A 10,913-nucleotide genomic window follows, 5' to 3' on the forward strand; every position below is an offset into this window, starting at 1 on the left:
GTGTAACACCCTACTTAATTCTTCCACAAGCCAGTCATAAGGCTACTATGAATTTTAATGAGCATTGAATCAAGACCCAGATGGTTTTTTAAGCCAAATTATCCTGTTCTTGGTTATTTTAAGATCTGTGTAGAGCCTTCTGGCCACCGCACATATTAACTCCTCTGTTCCTGGTCCAGATTAAGGAAGGACTTTCACACCTCTTCTCCCCATCTAAGCCCAGCTCTCCAGTTCTGCTATAAAGACCCTCAGCTCCTGCTGTGCCTTCTGAAGTCACAGATTTGAAAGAAAACTCCAAGGCTGACACAGGTGGGGGGAAAAAGGTATCCAGAACAGATGCCTGTGGCAGAGAGTCAGAAGGCCAGAAGGGCATCACTAAGGTAGCCCTGACACCACAGACAGCCCAACTGAACCTGTTCTCAGGGGAAAACCAATCAAGCTCAGAGACATCAAGTCGACATGATCTGTTCACAGTCACTGCCTCTGCTGAAGCTGCTGGGTACATTTGCTATCTAGTTTGAAATGATATGTTTCATTTTAACAACTAAACCATCTTTCCTACACGTGGTGTTTCACCTCTCCACAGCACAGCAGCAGGACACAGGCCTGGCCAGGGGATGCTGCTGCAGGGCCTCAGCTGGGGCTGCACCAGTGACCCTGCTCAGAGCTGGAGCGGGGCTGCACTCACTGCTCAGGACCAGGCTGCTCCCAGCCCCAGTTGGCCTCGCTTGTGGGGCTTGTTCTTTTTGTATTCTGAGACTATTTCCCCGCCCCCGCCACCAGAACCTTGTCTGGTAAACAGATGGACATCACAGAAACGAGAAGCATGACATGGAAAGGGTAACCCAAACTGAAATGCAGCATTTAAGCAAGCCAGCTATGGAGAAGAAATGCTGTTATGTCACTGAGTATTAGTCAGGAGTGCTTAATGAGTTTATGCTATTTAACCACCTCATCAAAACGGGCATCACAGCTTGAGGAATGCAGGCAGAGCTCCGAGATGATTTCACAACTAGAAATGAGGAGTGGGAGGGAAATAAGGAAGATCAAGATGGTTTAATGTCCTTTCTTGCCTCCACTTGCACGACACATGGCTCAGTTGTCCCAAGTCTGGCCTGAAGTACTTATTTTTAGTCCACTGCAAACACCCTGACTGAGCAGCAGGAGTGCAAGTGCCACACTGAACTTGCCATCATTCACTACAGCAGCTCAGGAGCTCGACCTCCAGCTCTGGGCTGGGATTGCAAAGTCCAGCTCAGGAGCTCAACCTCCAGCTCTGGGCTGGGATTGCCAAGTCCAGCTCAGGAGCTCAGACAGCCCAAGAGCCCCAAGCAGCTTGTGCTTTAACAGGCTTCGGTCCCTTTTGACTTGAACCACATTTGAACTTCTTAGCAGTGAAAAATCCTTCTACCCTGTTCCTATTCCTCTGAGCAATTGCACACAGGCCCCTCATTATTACATTAGTGTAATTTTGTCTCTGACATTCCCCCAAGAGGAATTACTCATGTCCTGCTATTATTTATTTTACTGCTAAGAGCCTGGATTTTAGAAGTAGTTTTAATTAAATACCAACCCTCCTCCTCAATTAGGATCACCTTTATCTAGCTTGCTCTACTTTGCATTCTTCAGCAGCATCACTTGTTTCCTTCTGTTGATCCCTCTCTGGAGCTGCAGAAAGCCTCCCTCTCCCATGAAATCCTATCAGCCAAACCACAAGGTTTTACCCATGTAAAGAACCATTCCATGCTGAACACCGGTTATGCAGAATTCCAACCTAAAATGATGTCAAGTGACGCTGCCAAGAGCAACAGCACCTTCCATAGCCCCCCAGATCCCCAAGCTGCTGTGCTGTCCCATCCACCAGCCCACAGCGTGTGGCTCCTACTGTCCCTCTTGGGTTCCCCTGCTCCTCTGGGGCTTTGCTCACACTCTGCTCCCCTGCCCTCTGATGTTGCGGTTTTCTTGGGCAGTTTGAAGTGCAGGGTGTCCACCCACTGGGTAAACACCTCTTCAAAGCCTTTGCTGACCCTGGGTCATGAATCAGATCACAATGTGTTCCAGGCTTCAGTACACAGCATTCTTGGAAGCTGCTCTACATTAATGTTTCAAGAGTCATTCATTCATGCTCCCCGAGCGACAGAGGCAGAACAGATGACTCCTGCCCGGGAAGTTGGCAGGAATACCCTCAACTACTTCCACCCAGTGGAATCCAACTGCAGCACAGCATCCAAGCGCGTTGGCTGCTCCAGTGCCTGGCAGTGGTTGTGGAGCCAGCCCAGGGTTATGCAATGGCTGCGGGCACCCGCCCCTCCTGGCACAGACCCCTGGCTCCACATGGGCACAGGTGCCCTTCCCCAGGCAGCCTCACCCCTCCCAGAGCACAAATCTCCCTGAAGGCACCGCTCCAGTCCCCCCCAGCCTGGGGAAAGGAAGAGGCAGCAGCCAGAAAGCATTTTCATTTCACTCCTCACAGAGTCGACAAGGCTTTGTCCAAGAGTTTACAGACTACAGTTACTTCCCTAAACAGAAGGTGGATTTGCTTATAAAAGCACACATACTATTCCTTTCCCATGGGCAAAAGAGAACTGCATACAACTATCACATCCATCAGTGTGCAAAGGGAACATGTGGACACTCTGCCTTGCACTTCCAGGCTCAGCAAGTGCATTCTTCCAAGGCTCCAGCACCTCCACTGGACTTTCATCAAGGACTGTAATTTATCCCCCACAACCTAAGCACACAACTCTCAGTCTGGAGGGCTCCCAGCTAGGAGGAGTTTCAGTTTATGGTTTATACTGGGCAGGAGGAGATGATTACACAATTTTTAGATGTTACCAGGTATTTTTCAGAGCCATCTCTGTACATTCAAGGTATTTTTTTCCTACCTTAAATAAGGTTTTTCCTGCAGCTGGGACAAGGACCTCTCCTCTGGTCTCTCCACAAATAGTTTTCAACAGCAATAAACTGGTTGTTCAGGTGCCATTCAGATAGATGCTTAAAAAACCTATCTCCTTTCTCTTGCTTTCACCAACATTTCTTCAAACCATGCCAATTAAAAACCTTCCAGTTCAAGGCAGGAACCATCATTTTGCCTCCTACAGGACAACAAATACTCTGTAAATGTTTAAAACCACTAAATAAAATTAATAAACCATAAGCTGATGTCTATTTACTACATTTTACTTTCATTCACCTGCCCATTATTCTGCTATTTAAATATATGGTTTAGAGGCACAGTCAGGCATTCATTCACCACTAGAACACAGGCAGGCACACGGCAGTGTTAAAAACATTCTCCCTCACCCCTTTCTTAAGGCTTCAGACCTCAGAAAATTAGTTCTTATTGGCCAATTTAAATTTTCAGCCTAAAAAGGGAGTGCCAGAGACAGATTTATTTCAGTTCTACAGCTTGGGGAGGTAACAAAAATGTAGAAATCGCCTCAGTTTTAGAGTTCAGAACAGTGGACCCTGTTGCCCCATCCACCTCCCACAAGAGCAGGCTTACCTTGAAAAAAAGATCCTGGAGAAATACTTCTGGAGTGAATTCAGTCCCTTCTTCCTTCTAACTGCAGGTTACTGCTTGTCTTAAACATGGGAAACATCCCTTGCTTCAGGCAAAAATTCTCAGCAATTTCATCTGAAAGCTTCTCCAGAAAGCTCCTCCTGCACATGCAAACCCCCAGCTCCAGCTGCGTCCTGCCCAGCACTGGCAGCGACCCCAGTGCCCCCCAGCCCTTGTCCTGGCAGGCAGCACAGGTGGCAGCACACTCAGGGAAGGTAAAACAGCCTCACAGTGATCCATTCCATTGAACTTCGCTCCAGCTGAGGAGATCTCACTGCAGACACAGCCCCTGGCAGGATGCTGGGATGCAGTGAGTCAATGTTTTCTGGGACCTTTCTTGTCGTGGGCTGATGCTGTGAGCTCAGCAGAGAGGATGGCACAGTGCCTTGAGTGGCATTTTGCACAAAAGGCAAGAGCAAGATACTCATCAATATTTCGGTGTGGAAAGACTCCGTGCATTTCCCCTCAACCAAGCCTGGAAATCACAGGCTTGGCTTCACACTGGGATGGGGAGGGAGCTGCAGTAGCAGAGCCTCACACTGGGAGAGTCTGTGGTTCAAGGCTCCTGGGCCCTGCAAATGGCAGGCCATGACTGGCAGGTGCAGTGCTACCCCATCAGAGAGTTCCTTCCCAGGGTGGGGAGTGCTGCCTTGCCCCTCTCTGGATGTCAGGACTCGGGGAACCTTAGACAAGTTACACAAGACCAACATGTGTCCCTCTGTGTCACAAAAACACCAACTCTAATACAAGGCTGACACCTCTGCAGGCTAAATTTCAGCACCAGGTCTCCTGGCACCCTGCAGAAGGAAGGGAAACTGTTCTAAGGCTTCAGACTTCATAGGTGTGTAAATGAGGACAGATTTATGAAGTTGATTGAAGCAGCTGGAACCATTACGTTCCTGCTCCTCAGTCCCAAGTGGAAACCAGCAGAACCCAATGCTGTAGTCAAGGCAGCAAGTGCAATGGCTTCCCCCACTGCAGCTGGGTCAGAAATCAAGTCAAGACCAGCAGGGCAGCCAGTGAGGCAATTCGGTGTTTTCCACAGGTATCTTGATAAAGAAGCCAGTTATTTACAGCTTTCTGGCATGTCAGTCACTTTAGTATTTCCTGAACAACAATTCAGAAAGGAGATGCACATTTATTTTTTTTTTTAAGATGGAGGTGTTTTATCCAGAGAACTCTTTTTTCTTGCTTTTGGAGTTGGCTTCCATTTCCCCCGTGGATAACCACAAGCACATTTTTGTGAACATTAGGTAACAAGAAAGCCTGCTGCTAATTCTTTCACATCAGGGCCTGGGGAAAAATGCAAACTGTCGGGTGAAGGCTAAAAAACAAACAGAAAAGATGGGAGGGGGAAGAGAACAGGAGTGAGAAAATAACTCAGGAGTGAGTCAGCCATGCTCCTCCTGCTTAGTCACCTGTAGTGCTGCTCTCCAGACACACAGGAGATGGGGAATAAGATGCCTCCCTGCCTTCCACCTGCCTCCTCCTGACAGGGACTTACACAAAGAGGAGATGGGGCAGAGCTTTGGGAACCAGCCATTCCAGGGGACAGTTTTCCAGAGCAGCAGAGCTGGCAGGAACCTCCTCGCTGCTGTTTCCCACCCCCTCCTGTTGCCCCTGCACTATTTCTCAATTAACTCATCTCAATTCAACCTGTTCATGTGCTGGTTTGAGTTCCTTTGGCAGTGCCCTGCAGTTTTGCTATCAGAGGGGGTTGCCATGGAGAAGAGGGTGATGTCACTGACACAAAAAGCACCAAATTTACAAATACAACAGGAACGGAGCTATTTATAAAAAAGCTGCTTCTTTCCCCCCACTCTTGGCTGGGGTGGGTGGAGACAAAGGCAGCAGATCCATTCCTGATGTTTCTGTCAACAAGTCTCAGAAATTAATTTTCTTGCTAGAAAATATCCCCAGCCCATGAAAGTGCTGAATGCTGCCAGCTTTGGGACTTCATTCATTAGAGCTGGATTCAGCTTTCCAGCTCCTCACTGCTTTTGAGGGCAAATAACTGTGCCTGTGTAGTAACTTCTACCCCCAAAAAACTCTGCAGCATCACTGAGATACACCTGTGGGAGGACAGAGCCTGGCTTCTGGAAAGGCTCTGCAATAACTCCTGGGATCCCAGAACATGCAGGGCTGGAGGGACCCCGAGGGGCAGAGTGCAGCTCCTGGGACTGGCTGCCTTGGCCCTGGCTATGGGGGGTGCCACTGCACATCAACACAACCCTCAGAGAAGGAAACATTTAGCACGTATGAAAATTGCAAAACACAGAAGAGAGAAGAAATGGAGGATTATAAACTTAGACAGAAACAAAACCAATAATTTTAAAATGCTCTTGGAATAAAAGGGTGGTTTAAGACCAGGACAGGAAAGCTACCATGACATCAAAGGAGTATTATTTATGTGTATGGCACCCAAACCAAACATGCAACCATCTATCACACCGAAATCTGACAGGAGAGTGACATCCCACAAGTTGGATGCTAAGAATTACTCACCAAGATACAGGTCAAGGCCCAAAATTCAGTGTAAAAGTTAAAAAACCCCTTAGGTTTTCAAAGAAAACAGCTTGGATCTTGGCAGCTGGTGGAACAGCTACACTCCAGCTTAAACAACAGCACCAGGCAGAGCAGTGGTTTCCCTGGTTTAGTCTCTGGATACTAATCAATACCAAACCTATTTTGGTGCCATATTACTGGCTGCATTGCACATTTCAACTTCCCAAAACCACCACTGTGGCAGGGAGAAGTTTCCAATCCCAAAGCAGGTGAGGAAAAGCAGCAACTAAGTGTAGTGTTACCTTGGTTTTATGAGCCAGTTCTCCTCTGCAGAAGTGAAAAATTTATAAGTATGCATATGTGGGTAAGAAAATATACCTAAAAGTACAATACCAGTTTTATAAATGAGCAAACCCAAACTTCCATGACCTGTCCAGTCTCTCATGCAGAGCCAGGAGCAGTGGGCAGGGGAAGGTTTGTCCTCAGACTGGAACCCTCTTTGTCTCAGTAATACAAGTTTAACAAAACTACAAAAGCATTACAAGGGCTTTGCTAAAGCATCCACAGCTCAGCACCCAACAGGTTGGCTTTTACTGTAATGAAATGGTAGGAAAAGTCAGGAGAAGCAGAGCTCTCATCTCTCCTTTTCAACATGGCCAGCTACTCAAACAGCATTCCCTAACTTGCTGTCTCCCATTTCAAGAGGACCAGTGTGTAACTCTTTCCCATAAGCCTCATCCAATGCACCAGTGTGTTCCTCCTCACACAGCAGTTGTTCTGCCTTTCCCACTCCACCCACACTGCTGAGCATCCTGTAGGAAAGGCTGGAGATGCATCAGGAAAGATCACCGTGGAAACCACAATAAAGTTTAAGACAGTGAAGAATGTGCCATACAGTGAAAGCCCACAGAAACTTAAGCTTGTAATTGAGAATGTTCTGATGTGTGGACATATGTACTGCTGACTTGGATAAAGGCCTCCTCAGCTCAGCTGAAAGGAAGGAAAACACCATTTTGGACTTGGTGCATGGAGCACATGTAGAGCAGAAATGAATGCTCAGAGATGCAGGGAAGGTGGCTCCCCTGTTCAGCTCTGTGGGAATTATGTGTTCAGAGAGCTGAGAATGGGATCATAGAGTGTTTTCCATTGTTGTCCAACTCCCCAAGTGAAAAACGTGCTTTTCCAGGACATAAGGAGGAATAATAACTTTTCTAATTGCATAAAAATGGACTTTTCCTGTTACACAGTGCCCATGTTAAGCAAATCAGAGACTGCCTTCACAGCTGAGGGTAAGGTTTCTGGTTCAGGCTAGTCAGGACTCCTCCCAGCTGACACTTGTTTCACATCTTGATAAAAACCTGCTGCTTTTAGACAGGATCTAAGCCAGAGTTTCTAAGATAAGACTGTGGCTCCAGTAAATCTGCATGAGAAAAAGCTGCCCCTAGTTCCCCTACAAACAGCAGGAGCAGGGAATGTGCCACTAAAACAAGGGGTGCCCTCTGCCATTGTTCTCTCAAAGGGTATCAGCAGGACTGGGCTGGGAACCAATGGAACAGGCTCAGGAGAGGACAAGTTGCAGCCAGTTCAGTTCACACAGAGGTAAAGCACCAACCCAGGCTGGCTCTTCAGGAGCAGCTGCAGATGGGGCAGAACAGCCCAGTGCCTTTGCTGGTTGTTTTGACCAGATACTAAGGGAACACACCAACAAGCCACATTCACCACTGAATTCTGCACTATTCCAACATTTTTCCCTACAAAATGATTCCTGAGTGAATGATTACATAAAGTACCACACTACACCAAAGTACATGACTAGTGTAGCTTCAAGGAACCACAGAGCTCGAGATCCTGAAAACTGAGGAGAATCCAAAGCACTGGGAAAACAACCATCAGCTCAGGCCCAGAACCTGAACAGTTGCCTTTGTGTCCCTCAGGTGCTGCTCTGCTTTATAAATCACACTGTCACACCAGCTGGAGCCACGGGATCAATAATTAAATAGCTCTGGATAGTAATTATTACAAAAGGAGAGTAAGAAACAACCATTTATAGAACCAACAAAAGGAACAACATTTTTCCCCAGTCTTACTTAGTGACCTCAATATCCACATGTTGTTTAATAATTTAAAATGTTATGGAAATGAAACCTTCGTATTTCTAAGTTTCCAACCATGGCATTCTGCTGGATTAACCAAGCAGAGGGGCAATGAGAGTAAAACACTAAGAACCCAGAGAATGAAGCTGGTAAAGTGTCCTTTATCCAGCTTTAAGGGCAGTCTGTATAAGCACAGTTAATGTAAATGCAGTGCCCATAGCCCCAGGCTAAAGCAGAGACTCTAACCAGCAGTTCTGCAGCCCACAGCCAAATAACTCTCTTAGAATAAGAACTCTCATCTTCTGTACACAGGTTTCCTCGGGGGAAATCAGCGGGCACAGCCTGGAGCACAGCACCTCAGGAGCTGCACTTCAGCCCCAGGTCATTTGGAATATTTATTAAGTGGGAAATCAGCAGCAGCACAGAGGAAAGGTTTAGAATTACTTGCTGATACACATGCAGGAGGGGTGATTTGTCTACTTTGAATAACAGAATCATTAAGGCTGGAAAAGACCTCTAAGAGCCCAACCAGCACTGCCAAGCCCACCACCAAACCACATCCCCAGGTGCCACCTCTATATATCCTTTAAATCCTTCCAGGAATAGTGACTCAACCACTTCTTACTGAGGGTGCCCCAACACCCTTCATAGATTCTCCCCAGCCCTCCTTTTGTTGTTTGTCCCGTTGCTTTTATGTTTTTACTGCAGTACCCAGGTTAAGCTTTAACTGGGCTTTGGCCCTTCTAGTTTTCTCCCTGCATAACCACACAAGATCCTTGTAGCCCTGCTGAGTTTCCTACCCCTTCTAGTTCATTCTGGAAAATCAAAAAGCCAAGTATTACCTGCTAGCACAAGCCCAAGCTTACACCTCTTAATCTATATAACACAGACCTCAGGCTGGGAAAATCTCAGATAACTGCACTCAGAATGTATCTGTTCAGTTTTATCAATTATGTCAGATTTAGGATTTTAAATCTAAAAATCACATACCTTTTGAGACCAGCAGATGATGAGTGCTCCTCAGCCTTCCTTGAGCTTCCTTACAACGATCTCTTCAGGGGTCAGGTGGGTCTCAGCTCACAATATATTTAACTATGTGCAGGTGTACCTTGGAAAGTCGTTAGGTTCTGTCCCACCATTGGTGGTTCCACTCCCTGGCACTCAGGGCTCACCTGGAGCACCTGTGTGTGGGCACTGATTCCCCAGGAGCCCTGGAGACAGTGGAACCAACTTCTCCAACCCCAGCTGCAGCTCCAGAGCTTAAGGGCAGAAAATGGCTCACACCTGTGGGGTTTGCCTCACCCACAGCTCCATCAGCCCCCATTTTTTAATAGGTAGCATATTTTTGCAGCTTAGTGACTTCCTGCCATTATTTCTAGACCCCTTTCCACTTAACACAATAGAGTGGACATTAACAGCTTGATTCTCTCACTGTTTCTGAATCAAAGCACTTCAAGACTGCAGAGATCTTCCAGACATCCCTGTTGTATCTCTGATCAAGTTTTATTCTCAAACAACCTGGTACAACCATGATCTATTCCTTGGATTTACTTTCCTTGGTGCACTTTTATTTATATAACAGTGTATTAAAACTCACTAGAGCTCAGATTCCATCACCATACTGTTTTGTGATAACCTGACTAGGACTTGTACACCCTTCACACATTTCACCCTGCCAGCCACCCCCTGTGGCACTTCCTGTCATCCCAGGATCTGTAGTTGCCTCTTTTCCTTAGGCACTGCTAAGACAATTTTCATCTCCAAATATCTCATGGGCAAGGCTGGTCTCTCTCCTGTTTCGTGACAAGTCTGTGACAATCCCAGCCTGTGAGAGCATCTGCCTGTTACACAATGATTCAGAAGTGATGCTTAGGAAAAGCTTTGAAGGTTGGAGGCACAGTTACTTGAACATACAACAAGGATGTCAAAAGACCTCCCTGCCCTCCTGGTATGTGTTGGTGCAATGAGCTCGTGGGCTGGGGGAGCAGAGACTTACCTGTGTGGAAGAGAGGCAGAGTTTCACTGGAGTAGAACAGAACAACCAGCACAAGAGGTGACTGCTCTTTGTTACCTCTGCTCCTCCCTCTGGTATTTGTGTGTGTTTATTAAGGCCAGGGTTATAAACACTGCTGTGTTTATTTTACAGGACTTGGGGGCAGTTTTGGGTTGTCTGGGACATACATGAAGACTAACTGATCAGGGGCAGGCTTATTACACGGAGAAGGATTTAGCACACTTTTTGTTCAGAAAGAAAACAGGTGTCAAGTCAACATCAAAGTAATAGTGGAGGATTGCAGCTTTGAAATACATCTCCTTATAGACAAACAGATTCACTTACAGCTTTTAAAGACCTTTGCTGAACTTCTGCTGAGAGCTCTTATCTGTGTGTTCAGGCTGTTCTCAAAGGCTTTCTGTCTGAGTTAGACGTGGTGAAGTTGTTCTGTACTGGCTGGAAACATGTCTTGCCTAAGAAGTCCTTGGGATGAGCCATACTTGCTTAGCAATGTTCTCTTCCTAAGCTACCTGGTTTTCAGACCTGTGCTGCAGGATATAAACTGAAACAGGAGGAAGTGAACCCCCCCCCCCCGATTTTGCCTAAAAGGCAAAAGTTAGAGGATCAGCAAAAGAAAATAAATTTCAGCTAAAGAACAAACATGCAATGTTTTTAGAGCTTGCAGAACTTAGCTATGCATTGGACTCCTTGCTGCTCTACCAGTGATCTTGGCTCTTAACTCTGGCTAGAGACAAATCAT

The 10,913-nt window shown here is 46.7% G+C and overlaps 1 protein-coding gene across 4 annotated transcripts in view; it reads right to left on the reverse strand.

Annotated features, from left to right (window-relative positions):
• PAK6 (p21 (RAC1) activated kinase 6) overlaps window positions 1-10,480 on the reverse strand; it is a 42,995-nt gene extending 32,515 nt beyond the window's left edge. For 3 of the 4 annotated variants that reach the window (XM_064659986.1, XM_064659989.1, XM_064659988.1), the window contains exons 1-2: window positions 3,506-10,480; window positions 2,886-3,095 (exon numbers count right to left, since the gene is read on the reverse strand). The gene's annotated coding sequence lies outside the window, so the exon portion shown is untranslated. The remainder of the gene's footprint in view (window positions 1-2,885; window positions 3,096-3,505) is intronic. The other variant, XM_064659987.1, reaches the window with a different exon arrangement.
• Window positions 10,481-10,913: the final 433 nt, after the last annotated feature.

Source organism: Pseudopipra pipra, chromosome 6 (genome assembly GCF_036250125.1).
Source record: "Pseudopipra pipra isolate bDixPip1 chromosome 6, bDixPip1.hap1, whole genome shotgun sequence".
Classification (NCBI taxonomy): Eukaryota; Metazoa; Chordata; class Aves; order Passeriformes; family Pipridae; genus Pseudopipra; species Pseudopipra pipra.